General features: G+C 42.1%; 1 non-coding gene across 1 annotated transcript; it reads right to left on the bottom strand.

Moving 5' to 3' along the window:
• Positions 1 to 3,617: 3,617 nt before the first annotated feature.
• trnas-gcu (transfer RNA serine (anticodon GCU)) lies at positions 3,618 to 3,699 on the bottom strand. The gene has a single exon. It is a non-coding gene; the product is annotated as a tRNA-Ser (tRNA).
• Positions 3,700 to 14,661: the final 10,962 nt, after the last annotated feature.

Below are 14,661 nucleotides of genomic sequence, written 5' to 3'. Positions count from 1 at the left end.
GTGAGACTGCATCTTTAGCCAACAACACACTCACCACCAAACACATTTTATTTAATCATTTTACCACTTTTGAATTCCATGCTATTGTTTTCAGCAGCCCTCCAGTTTTATCTGTCACAGTTTATAGACCACCTAAAGACAGCGCTGCTTTTATCAAGGAATTCTCTGAATTTTTAACAAACATACATTCAAAATATAACATGATAATTTTAACCGGTGATTTTAACTTGCACACAGATAATCCTTCTGACTCTACATCAAAAGAATTCTTAAACATTCTTCACTGTTTGGATTTTACCCAGCACGTCACACAGCCGACTCACAACAGAGGACACACTCTGGACCTGGTCATCACCCGTGGGCTGTCCACCAGCATGTCCTCTGTTGTCGACTTGGCTGTCTCTGACCACTACTGTGTGTTTTTTAACATCACCGGTTTTATTCAGCGGGAGACCTCGGTGCGAACTGTGAGGAGGCGCTATCTAACCTCTGAAGTGGCTGCAAATTGCCCCCCTGTGATTTTACCTGCACCCTGTGATTTTATTTTTAATCATTTTAACAGCAAACTGAAGAAAAGCCTTGACTCCGTTGCTCCACTCACCACCAAAAAGATTAACGTAAAACATGCATCACCTTGGAGAAACGAAGAAGTCAAAAAACTCAAAAGAAATTGCAGGGCAGCAGAAAGGAGATGGAGGAAAAATAAAAATACTATCAACCATCAAATACTTTGCGAGCAACTTAAAGTGTACAATAATACATTAAGGAAGTCAAGAAATTCATACTTCGCCAAAATAATCAGTATTAACAAAAATAATCCCAAGGTCCTCTTTTCCACCATAGATCATTTATTTAACCCTGATTTTAAAAGCTCCCAAAGAACCCCACAGACTCGCTCTGTGGGCAGTTTGCAGACCACTTCAGGGGAAAAATCAGCGCCATCAGATCTGATATTTTATCTAATCGCGATATGTTTGTAAACACATCTGAGGGCTCGATTGTACCTGAGGAGACACTGGACAGCTTTGTCCTGGTTAATGCTGAGAACCTTCAGAAAGTTTTCTCCACAGTGAGACCCACCACATGTCCTTTAGATCCAATCCCTTCTTCACTTTTTAAAACACTTTATGGATTTTTTGAGGCTGAGCTTTTATACATGATGAATTGCTCTCTTCAGTTGGGTGTCTTCCCTGCTGCCTTTAAAACGGCGGTGGTGAGGCCCCTTCTGAAGAAGAGCAATTTGGACTGTAATGATTTTAATAACTACAGACCTGTATCCAACTCACCATTTTTAAGTAAAATCTTAGAAAAACTTGTTTTTACTCAGATTAATGATTTTCTAAATGATAGACAGATCCTGGAGATATTCCAGTCTGGATTTAGGGTGAACCACAGCACAGAGACGGCTCTCCTAAAGGTTTTAAATGATCTTAGATGTAACTGGGACGCCCAAAAGCTCTCAGTCCTGGTGCTGCTGGATCTAAGCGCAGCCTTTGATACAGTAGACCACGCTATTCTTTTAAACAGACTGAAACACATGGTGGGCCTCTCTGGTGCTGTACACAACTGGTTCACTTCCTGTCTCTCAGACAGAACTTTTATGGTGAGTATGGATACATGCTCCTCTAAGATCCATAAAATGACATGTGGTGTGCCTCAAGGGTCGGTTCTAGGCCCTGTACTTTTTAATTTGTATATGCTCCCTCTCGGTGGTGTCATCAGGAGGCATGGAGTGAACTTCCACAGTTACGCTGATGACACTCAGCTGTACATCTCCGTGTCTCCTGATGACACCAGACCAATGGATGCCCTTTTTAACTGTATTTTAGATATAAGATCTTGGATGGCAGAAAACTTTTTACAGCTTAACCAGGACAAAACTGAAGTTTTAATCGTCGGTCCCGAGGCTCAGAGAGAGAAACTCTTGTCTAAATTAGAGGCATTTTCACTATGTCCTTCGCTACAAGTGAAAAACCTGGGTGTTATTTTTGACTCTGAGCTTGGTTTTATCCCACATATTAAACATGTGACCAAAATTGGATTTTATCATCTAAAAAATATAGCCAGAGTCGCCCTATTCTCTCTCGGGCCAACATGGAGATGCTGATGCATGCTTTTATTACCAGTCGCATTGATTACTGCCCTGCTCTCTGGTCTCCCCAAAAAGAATATTTCACCTTTACAACTTTTACAAAACTCTGCAGCCCGTGTGCTGACGGAGACCAGAGGGCGGGCCCACATTACACCGGTTTTAGAATCGCTGCACTGGCTCCCCGTGTGTTTCAGGATCGATTTTAAAGTTCTTTTATTGGTCTTTAAATGTCTTAATGGTCTCGGGCCTTCTTATCTTTCAAATCTGCTTCTACCATATGAACCCTCGTGGACTCTGAGGTCCTCTGGTACTGGCCTTTTGATTGTTCCTAAAGTCAGGTCACATACTCACGGAGAGGCAGCTTTTCAGTGGTATGGTCCTCGTCTGTGGAACAGCCTGCCGGAGGAGGCTGGCATATCTCGGAGGGGGCTCTCTGCACCGGGGTTGTGATCGACCATGGCTGCTGTGGCTCTGTGGGTCTTCTCAGGCTGGCTGGGGGGCTTCTTTGCATCCCTCTAGCTGTGTGCCCGGCCTGGAGGCTGCGGTCTGTGACCAACTCCCGGTACAGACGGCTCCGTGTGATAGTGTTCCCTCACCTGGCTCATGTGTGCCCAGCTCAATTTTACTTCTCAAGTGTGTGTGTGTTGCACACTTGGACAAATGACACTTCCAGGCGTGCATGAGTTCAGAATCGTTCTCTTTACTTGCTCATTTGCAACTGCAAATACAAAACACAAGCACTTCAGTTCAGCGTAGCTGCACTCTGCAGGCTATCTGTGCAGTAGAACACACAGGACCCCAAAGCTGCCCGATTCAATGCCTGCGTGAGCGCCATCAATGATGATTCCCACAATCATCACTGATCAGAATATCCTAGCTGGATTGCCAGTTATCACAGTATGTGTCAGAAATAGTAATAAAGAACTGAACGCATAACATAACAATGATAAGAATGCATGAAATTATGGAGAGGGGGGGCAATATCTATTACAATACTTCCATCTTTCCATCTGTGCCCACCCATTACATGAGTCCCACATGTGCGTGTGTGTGTGTGTGGGGGGGGGGGGGGGGGGGGGGGGGGGGGGATGTGTGTGTATGTATGTGTGTGTATGTATCCATGACCTGTATCCTCAGCCTATCAGGTCAGCTGGTTTTCGGATTTGTTCTTATGGGGTGCTCTCTCTATAGGTTGGCTTTACCTTATCTTTTGCCCCATTATTTGTGGCCCTTTGGATAAAAAAAGACACTAGAAATACGTGGACCTATTTATAAATGCAAACAGAGTCAACCACACACATATTAGAAGAACAAACTGTGAAGCAATTTGTAACTGTTTTTAAAAAGTGCTTAGCAACTAAATAATATTACTGTTTATATAATTGTCAGAATAAAGTGAATTTTAAATTATAAATTATAGATGCTAAAGCATGGTTGAATCCTCATAAACTAAGCGTTGTTGCTTTTTAAACATTATGAAAAGTGATATCAAAATTTAATACGCGCATTAAATATAAGAAGTTTCCGACGAGGATGGGATTCGAACCCACGCGTGCAGAGCACAATGGATTAGCAGTCCATCGCCTTAACCACTCGGCCACCTCGTCTGAATACACGATCGGGACATGCGCATAGTAATATCAATATTCAATGGCTGCCAGTTAAAATACCGACAGTGGGCAAGACTATTTTTCTAAGGTTTCACACCATCGTGTTTTAGCATGTTAGGCTAAATGTGACACTGCCGTTAGCCACCTTGCTGACATTAGCAATATGACAACACAAAAGACAGTGGCTACAACTACCTAAACACGGAAAATGCGTAGTGTGGACACATGTCGGTATCGTCTCCGTCTCCTCGTTGTATTTCAACCAAGTCCAAGACTGTTTTTGGCATCTGAGCGGATTAGGCGAGAATAGCAAAATCCCACCCTTTAGATAAACCTTGATATATGCCACTTTTTTAAAAGCTGCGTTTAAATCAGTGACGTACCGAGTGTTGATACATGCCGTTGTCTGTGCTGCGTTTGGGGGCGTTTCTGTAATATGACACAGATAACGTCGTAAAAGTTGCAGCACTGCTGCTTTTATCTGTCCATCTGTGCAAACGTAGGGAAATGAGGACCATATGATCAATGGAAAATTCTGTGTAACATCGCCAACAGCAAAGATAAGAGCGTGACTGTTTTCAGGGTTGGATTGAACTGTAGGTTTTAACTAGCTCCTTCACCTCTTTGTGTGGATTTAGCGTAAAAAGTGTCCACTCTACCACCGGGGTTACGTATAGCTTTACGTAGCATATGCCGTAGTGTCGAGCGCCGTACTGGTAAAAAGTGGGTATCTGTCCCCATCTAGCGATTAGATTTGGTCATAAAAAATAAACGTCTGACTTTAAATACCCACAGGAAAATATAGACAATCGAGACTTTAACTTAAAACCCACAACTTTATCAAATTGCCTACACGTTTGAAAACACCTGAAGAAAAAAGCATAGGGAGAGTGGGTCTTATGCTTTGAATATATCACATAAAAAAAAAAAATCAGCATTTGTGCTCCTGAACGATTGCTGCGCTGAATTCTGGGTTGCCATCAGAGAATCTAATAATACCCAGGAAATAGCCTAAGACAGGAAGTGTGGAGATATTCACGCCACCTCAGGCTGATGCACATGTGAAAACACCCACAAATCAGTAACAATTTGAGTCAAAGTCCCTCAGTTACTGTTTACAGCTGGCATAAAACTACTCCACTTCCAAAGGTCGTATTATATGTAAACCAAAGAAGCAGCATTTACTTGGAGACATGCTGCATCATGATGGAGAGAGTGCTGTTATTGTTGGGATTAGTGGTTCTTCACACTTCATACACTGTAAGTATCCATTCAGCATTTCTAGGGAGACTTAAAAGAAGAGACTGAATGTTTACCCGCACGTCTTGGTGTGTGTGTGTGTTTTGCAGATACCAGTTTCCCCTGAAGTACACGGTATGTGCAAAGATGATACTTGAAAGGCTCTTAATCTTTAGAGAGAGATGATCAGTTTCATGATTGAAGTAGCAATAGAAGAGGGAGGGGAGATAAGAGAAGAGGCAGCTGTAAAGACAGAATAACTCCAGCTTTGTGTCTTTTCCATTCTAGCTAAAGTCCGGGACAAACTGCGTCTCTTCTCAGCTCAATACGAAACACGTAATATTTTCTCTGAATGGGGGGATGATTCCATTTTTTAAGGAGCTGTTGGCAACTCTACTAACTAACCTTATGAATAAAATAAAGTTCACTATTAGTAACATCATAGCAACAGAACAGCTGTATAGAAACTCGTCATGCTAGCTCACGCAGTATGATGTATTGTAACTGACTGTAAAAAGTCAGCACAACGAAAATAAACTCCACCTAAACTTGGTTTATATCTGACCCAGATAGACTGCAGGTCATAACTTCTTACCTGAAATTGAATTCACCTGACACTTGGACCGGCGGCCACCTCGGGTCTCTCCTCCTGCCTCACCTTCCCTCATCCACCTGTTGCCTCTGTGGAAGCTCCGCCATAGCCACCACCGTACAACTGTCGGGTTGAATACTGTTGATCTAAAGTGGAATTATCCTGTGGAAACAGCATCTTTCAATTTAAGAGCATTTTGAAATCGTTAAAAGAGTAGGTCGTCTACGGGAAAGCAAAATCAGACTGACTTGAAATTGACATGGTAACATCGTGAGGTTGTATACTGTTGATCTAAAGTGGAATTACCCTGTGGAAACTGAAATCTTCCTTTTTAGAGCATTCTGAAATCACTGAAAGTTAGGTAAGTTATGGGCATTTTCAACAGGCCATTATTTTGGAAGGCAAAATCAGAATGACTTGAAATTGACATAGTACCATGGTGTGGTTGTACACTTTTGATCTAACATGGATTCATCCTGTGGAAAGAGCAATTTTCATTTTTAGAGTGTTCTGAATTCTTTAAAAGAGTAGGTCGTATATCGGCAATTTGAAAAGTCTTTTATTTTGGAAGGCAACATCAGACTGATTTGATATTGATATGGTATCACTGTGGGTCTGTATACTGTTGATCTAAAGTGGAATTATGCTGTGGAAACAGGAATTTGCCATTTTAGAGCATTTTGAAATCACTGAAAGGTAGGTCAATTGTGGACAATTTGAAAAGGCTTTTAGTTTGGAAGGCATAATCAGAATGACTTGATATTGATATGGTATCACTGTGGGTCTGTATACTGTTGATCTAATATGGATTCATCCTGTGGAAATAGCAAAATTCTGTTTAAGAACATTTTGAAATCGTTAAAACAGTAGGTCGTATATGCTCAATTTGAAAGGGCTTTTATTTTGGAAGGCATAATCAGAATGACTTGATATTGATATGGTATCACTGTGGGGCTGTATACTGTTGATCTAAAGTGGAATTACCCTGTGGAAACAGGAATTTTCCTTTTTAGAGCATTTTGAAATCACTGAAAGGTAGGTCAATTATGGACAATTTTAAAAGGCTTTTATTTTTGAGAGCAAAATCAGAATGATTTGATATTGATATGGTATCACTGTGGGTCTGTATACTGTTGATCTAGAGGATTAAGTCAAATATTGGCAATTTCAAAGGGCCATTACTATGAAAGGCAAAATCAGACTGACTTGATATTGATATGGTATCACTGTGAAAAAGACTGTGGTTGGAAAGTGTTGATATAAAGTCCAAATGGTATTTGGAAATACGACTTTTGCTTTTAAGAGCATTATTAAGTCATTGAAAGAGTAGTTCAAAAATGAAGATTCACAGGGCTTTTACTTTGAAATCCAAAATAAGATGGCCTTGATAGTGACAGGGCACAATTAGGGTACAAGGCTGTGTCATATAGATCTAACATTAGAGTTTGTAAAAAAAAAAAAAAAAAAGCCTAAATTATATGTTATTATGTTCTTAACATATCTGTTAATTCACTCGAAGTTGACTTTTATTTTGAAATCCGGTTTCCACATCCATTCCCGTAATACTTTGAATACACAGGGAACGTAAAACAAACTGGAGGCTGGCTTGACTGCAAGTCTCGAATTGGAGGCTGGCTTGACACAAGTGTTGTACGGTGGTGGCTATGGCGGAGCTTCCACAGAGGCAACAGGTGGATGAGGGAAGGTGAGGCAGGAGGAGAGACCCGAGGTGGCCGCCGGTCCAAGTGTCAGGTGAATTCAACTTCAGGTAAGAAGTTATGACCTGCAGTCTGTCTGGGTCAGATATAAACCAAGTTTAGGTGGAGTTTATTTTCGTTGTGCTGACTTTTTACAGTCAGTTACAATACATCATACTGCGTGAGCTAGCATGACGAGTTTCTATACAGCTGTTCTGTTGCTATGGAAAAACCATGGATGACAGGAGAGGTCTACAGGCTGCTGAAAGCTCGGAATGTTGCCTTCAGAGATGGAGACGAGGCGAGCCTGAGGACAGCTAGGGCCAACCTTTCCCGTGGCATCAGAGAGGCTAAGAGACAGTACTCCAGGAAAATATCTCATCACTTCAAAGACAGCAGAGACTCACGGAGCCTGTGGCGAGGCATTCAGACCATCACAGATTACAAGCCCCCACCACAGACCTGTGATAGCACTATCCCCCTGCTGAACAAGCTGAACACTTTCTTTGCTCGCTTTGAAGTCCAAAACAGCACCACTGCACAGAAGACCCCACCCCCTCCTGGTGACCAGGTGATGACTCTGTCCCCGGACAGCGTGAGGAGATCCCTCAGCAGGATCAATGCACGTAAAGCTCCGGGTCCTGACAACATTCCTGGTCGTGTACTGAAAGACTGTGCAGTGGAACTCACTGATGTCTTCACAGACATCTTCAACATATCACTCATCCAGGCTGTCGTCCCCACATGTTTTAAAGCCACCACAATCATTCCGGTTCCAAAAAAGTCATCTCCCTCCTGCTTTAATGACTACCGTCCTGTTGCACTTACTCCCATCCTGATGAAGTGCTTCGAACGACTAGTCATGCAACACATCAAGACTGTCCTGCCCCCCTCCCTGGATCCCTTCCAGTTTGCGTATCGGCCCAACCGCTCAACCGATGATGCCATCTCCACTGCACTCCACTCGGCACTCACACACCTGGACAAAAATGACTCATATGTTCGAATGCTGTTCATAGATTTCAGTTCAGCATTCAACACCATAATCCCCCAACAGCTCACTCAAAAACTGGTCCAGCTGGGGCTCAACACCTCACTGTGCAACTGGCTGTTGGATTTCCTCACCGGAAGACCTCAAGCAGTACGGGTCGGCAGTAATACATCCAGCACCATCATTTTAAACACGGGGGCCCCGCAGGGATGTGTGCTGAGCCCCCTCCTCTTCACTCTGCTGACCCATGACTGCACTCCATCATACAGCTCCAACCTCTTCATCAAGTTTGCGGACGACACAACGGTGGTGGGTCTCATTAGCAACAGGGATGAGACCGACTACAGAAGTGAGGTGAGACGCCTGGCCACGTGGTGTGCTGACAACAATCTCTCTCTGAATGTGGAGAAGACGAAGGAGATTGTTGTGGACTTCAGGAGAATGCACACCCAACATGCTCCTCTGACCATTGACGGAGCGTCTGTGGAGAGAGTGAGCAGCACCAAGTTCTTGGGTGTGCACATCACACACACACACACACACACTCTCTCTAACTCACTCACTGGCCTGCACCAGTTACCAGTCACTTTGTGGAGCATTGGACTGCCACTACCTCATAAGACTTTGTTGTTACACTATCTCTTACCGTACATTACCAAATCTCCATTTGCACTATTTGCCCATTTGCACTACTCTGCCTGGTTTGCACTCAATGTCATTTACTCATTATATTGTATATTGTATAGCTTTCTTGTTATATGTAAAAATTGTATTGTATTTATTTATTTAAATTTTACTTTTTAATTATTTTACTTGCATTTTTAATCACTCTTATATTTAAATGTTCATTTGCTATTTTATCTAGGGATTGAAGCCCTGCGACAGACTGGCAACCTGTCCAGGGTGTACCCCGCCTTTCGCCCTATGACAGCTGGGATAGGCTCCAGCTCCCCCCGCGACCCTGAAAAGGATAAGCGGAAGCGAATGGATGGATGGATGGATCTAGGGATTGAGAGTAACGTAGTTTCTATTCTCTGTATGTCCTGTACATGTGGCAGAATTGACAATAAAGCTGACTTTGACTTTGACTTTGATGATGTTACTGATAGTGAACTTTATTTTATTCATAAGGTTAGTTAGTAGAGTTGCCAACAGCTCCTTAAAAAATGGAATCATCCCCCCATTCAGAGAAAATATTACGCGTTTCGTATTGAGCTGAGAAGAGACGCAGTTTGTCCCGGACTTTAGCTAGAATGGAAAAGACACAAAGCTGGAGTTATTCTGTCTTTACAGCTGCCTCTTCTCTTATCTCCCCTCCCTCTTCTATTGCTACTTCAATCATGAAACTGATCAATGATCAGCTGATTGTCTCTCTTGTTTATCGCCCACTTTGCACCAGAAAGAGGAAACCAGCGGATGTCACGCTAAACAACAGCAGCACTTTTAAGCTTGATCAGCTGTTGTTAGAATTTATTTAATATTAGTTTCTAGTATCAGCTGATGTTTGCTGGAGCCACAGCTGTAAAGCTGCTGGTCATGATGTCGGTTTGGATATGTGGTGAGAGGGAAACATGAAGATGAAACCAGGAGATGTCCTTACTGAATCATCAGAGCTGTGATGGAGAAACAGGTTTACCTTTTAGGTGACATGAATGAGTTGAAGTTATGAGCTGTTTCTGAGAGACAAATAACACCAGGATCCTTTTCTATGTAGCTGACAGCTGGTAACTATGCAGGGGCGGGTCTAGCAAAGTGTTGCCAGGGGGCCAGGTAGGGCATTAACAGGGAGAGGGGGGCACAAAGAAATACTTTTCTTTTTTATTCTCATTTAAAATATTTAGCTTTTATTAAATAATTATCTGAATCTTGCGAACAAAGTTTTTATCTGACGTAAAATGTATAGAAATCATACATATACCAACAAGACTGTACATCACTGTCACAACAGCATTTGTTTTCATTCAAAGTCTTTATGGCTTTAATACCTGGTGGGTCGGTCTGTAGTGAAAATGCCCAATTTTTTGTCCCAGTCCAGCCCTGCAGGTTAATACTGGCAGTGTCACCATGCCAGCTGACTGTATTTCATCATCAGCCAGTGTTGTTCTTTATCAATATTACCAAAGTTTACCATAAGGCAGCATAGAAAGTATTTACTTGCTTTCAGGTTTTATTCAAATGTTAGTCTTTTCATTTGTTTCCCCACTTTTTTCCTGTTTCAAAATCAAACACCAGTTTGTGAGAAGATTATCTTCTTTTTTTTAACAGGCATTGGTTTTGCATTGGCATTGGCTAATTTGCCAATTGTATGTTAAAAATGTTCGTATTTTAATATTCAAAAATGTTTTTGCCCAAAACATATGCACTACATGTCAGTAAAAATACTATGCAAATATTGATGTCCTTGACTGCTGAATAAACACTGACTGATTGTATCTCTTGTACTTTATCAACGCAGTATCTAAAAACTTTGCACCGTAGTGGTTAAAATCTCATTCTAATAAGAGTTAAAAGCGCATTCGGTTGTTAGGTTTACAGGGTTATTGAATTATGGTTAACGGTTGGTAGAATTGTTTTTAACATTATCTGCCAATTACATCTGCCACCCTTCTCCAAATCTGTGCCCCTACTTGGCCCCCCTAACAAACATTTTCTAGACACGCCACTGGGAGCAGCTTGTGCTCAACCACTGTGTCCATCGTCATTCTCCTCTGCTCGTTCTCATTCTTGTCCAGGTTTGTGCTCTGTAGTTTAGTTGTTTCCAGTCTAGTTTAGTTCGTGCTCCATTTGCTGTTTGTCTATATTTATTTTGTATTTAATAAACCACCCTCACCCCTTTACAAGTGCCTGCTTTTGGATCCTCCTTTATTTCCCACACGGCTCATCGCACTCGCCGTGACATATTTATACATGTCTACACAATAATAGACACCGTGTGCTCTGTGACATTATAGTCTTCTACTTCTGCTTCCACCGGTTTGCATTTTAAACTCCCAACCTTTCAGTTTGTTATGAACGAGTTATATTTCTAACATTTTGTGATATAAAAGTGAACCATGTGGCTTTTTTATTTTCTGTGTGATGGGATGACTTAAGACACGAGTTATTTAAACAATTATAAATGGCAGTGTGATGGCCATGGTACTTTATGTGGGTCAAATATGTTAAGGATAATGTTTATCAATGTAAAATTGCAAAGAACTTGTGGATAGAATATAACATTTTGTAAACAGTTATCTCAGAAGCTGTACTGTCAGATCTATGTATGTAAGGTTAAACTTTCCACAGTACTTCCACTTAAGTGGAACACATAAAGTCACCCTTACCAATAATCCACTGCTCCTTGAAAAAGTAGCACAAACAGACAACTGACTCAGCAATGATAAAGTAGAGCTATCCGAGGCCGATACTCAAGCAGAAGAAAATTAAAAGTTGTTGTTTTTGCGGCTCAAAAAATTAAAGAAAGTATGTTTAATAATTTAACAAGACCCGCACCTTTAACACATGCACATTCAAATTTTGGAACAGGCTCAACATTGCTGTTGTTCAACAGTTTTTATCCGTTCAAAAAAATCATTTTACGGCTTTAATGTTTCCAGCTGATAAGGAGAATGAGTGCATTTCAAATGTGCATCCAAAGGTTTTAAACATCTGTTCTGTCTGTAACGACCTCAGTTTTATCTGAACTTAGAAGCAGAAAATTAAAGCTCATTATGTGTCTAAGATATCCCGGCAGTTTAACCAATAAAAGTGGGTATCATATGCATAGCAGTGAAAATGTATGCTATGCCTTCTAAAGCACATAATGAGCTTTAATAAGGGTAAAATGACTTTTTCGAACGGATAAAAACTATTGAACAACAGCAATGTTGAGCCTGTTCCAAAATTTGAATGTGCATGTGTTAAAGGTGCGGATCTTGTTCAATTATTAAACATTGTAACGTGGGACCCAAGAAACACGAGCCGGAGCGACTTTGACGATAGAAGAACTTTTATTAAACACTGTGGGTTTGTACAGGGACACAGACACTCCCACTCTCTCTCTCTGCTGTCACGTCCGCCCTCCTCCTCCGACTGTCACTGCCAACATATAAAGAGACACAATCACTGTCAGATCCCAGCACACCTGTTCACCCGCCCCTGCGCCGCCCCGGGAGCTCACTGCGTCACCCCTCCTCTGCAGCTGGCCAGAGACCACACCCACGCCACAAACATACTTTCTTTAATTTTTCGAGCCGCAAAAACAACAACTTTTAATTTTCTTCTGCTTGAGTATCGGCCTCGGATAGCTCTACTTTATCATTGCTGAGTCAGTTGTCTGTTTGTGCTACTTTTTCAAGGAGCAGTGGATTATTGGTAAAGGTGACTTTATGTGTTCCACTTAAGTGGAAGTACTGTGGAAAGTTTAACCTTACATACATAGATCTGACAGTACAGCTTCTGAGATAACTGTTTACAAAATGTTATATTCTATCCACAAGTTCTGTGCAATTTTACATTGATAAACATTATCCTTAACATATTTGACCCACATAAAGTACCATGGCCATCACACTGCCATTTATAATTGTTTAAATAACTCGTGTCTTAAGTCATCCCATCACACAGAAAATAAAAAAGCCACATGGTTCACTTTTATATCACAAAATGTTAGAAATATAACTCGTTCATAACAAACTGAAAGGTTGGGAGTTTAAAATGCAAACCGGTGGAAGCAGAAGTAGAAGACTATAATGTCACAGAGCACACGGTGTCTATTATTGTGTAGACATGTATAAATATGTCACGGTGAGTGCGATGAGCCGTGTGGGAAATAAAGGAGGATCCAAAAGCAGGCACTTGTAAAGGGGTGAGGGTGGTTTATTAAATACAAAATAAATATAGACAAAACAGCAAATGGAGCACGAACTAAACTAGACTGGAAACAACTAAACTACAGAGCACAAACCTGGACAAGAATGAGAACGAGCAGAGGAGAATGACGATGGACAGCAGGGAGAACACACGGGTGAGACATGGTGGATACACAGACGGACCAGCAACTACAATGACAGAGGATACGACTTAAATACACAGAGAAACACAGGGGAATTACACACAGGTGGTGGACACAGCTGGGAGAAATCAACAAGACGAAACAGAGGTAAAACTGAACACACTCACATGAGACGCAGACCTTCACAATAAAACAGGAACAAGAAACCATCACACTAAGACACAGACTCGACATAGAGAGAATGACACATGGAACTAAACTAAACCTGCAAAAACATGACAACTCAAAATACTGGGTCAAACTGACCCAGAACCGTGACAGTACCCCCCCTTCCAAGGGCTGGCTCCCGACAGCCCAAAACAAAAAAACAGAGCACCAGACCAGGGCGGGCAGAGGGGGTCCAGGAAGGAGGGTCCGAAACAAAAAACAAGGAGCACAAGAGTCCAAACACACAAGAAAACAGTCCAAGAACACAGGAAAGCAGATCAAAAACAAAACCAAATCAGAGCTCAAGAGTCCGAGAAAAGTTCAGGGGGTCGACCCGGGGGTCGACAACACAAAGACCAAGACAGTTCTGGAGGCCGACTGTGCACACGGCAACGGCGGCGATGGGCAAACAGTTCTGGAGGCCGACTGTGCACACGGCAACGGCGGCGAAGGGCAAACAGTTCGGGAGGCCGACCACTTGGAAGGCAGTGGCGGCCACTGAGCAGGTCCGGAGGTCGGCCGCGATGCCAGCGGCGGCGACGAACTCTTTCCGGAGGCCGTCCCCAAAGGCCATGATGCTGACTTAGAGGCCCGGAAAACGGACGGGCTCCTCGGGCCCTCCAGCGGAGGAACTAAACTAAACCTGCAAAAACATGACAACTCAAAATACTGGGTCAAACTGACCCAGAACCGTGACAAAATAAGAGCTTAATAAAGATGCTTAATTTCTTAAGAAATAAACAGGTGGAGTGATCTTTATCAAAAGTGGATGTTTCATCTGTGGCTAAACCACTGTACCCAAAAAACTTTAAAAATCTACTATGTGTGAGGCTGTGTAAGTAAAGCTTACCCTTCACACCCGCGTGTAACAAACCATCTGTTGGGGGTTGTGGATTTGACACCTCAGCATTGTGAAAGTGGGGAAACATGTTTCTGACTGTGCATAAGATTTCTGCTTACAACTTAGAATCTCAGTTCTAAATGAAATTGAGATGTTTTTTTAAGTATGGCTAATGTACTATTTGACTTCTAAGGCATACACACACACACACACACACAGAGCGAGAGAGAGAGGGGGGAGCAACAACAACAACAACACAGAGGAGAAGAAGAGGGGTAGTTTTACTATGCATCATAAAAACGCAATCATTCATCTTCCAACTGTATCTTTCTGTTCTGGCTTTAGAATCATTGGTTGTTTACTGATCTGTACTTTGGGAGTCATACTGTTGTGATACTG

This window comes from Aulonocara sp. 'chitande type north' Nkhata Bay, linkage group LG15, assembly GCF_057382095.1.
Source record: "Aulonocara sp. 'chitande type north' Nkhata Bay isolate Kocher_YH1m ecotype deep benthic linkage group LG15, A_spYH_male_GT1.1, whole genome shotgun sequence".
Taxonomy (NCBI): domain Eukaryota; kingdom Metazoa; phylum Chordata; class Actinopteri; order Cichliformes; family Cichlidae; genus Aulonocara; species Aulonocara sp. 'chitande type north' Nkhata Bay.
The sequence above is the reverse complement of the archived record's forward strand: the minus strand, read 5'-3'. Positions and strand labels throughout refer to the sequence as shown.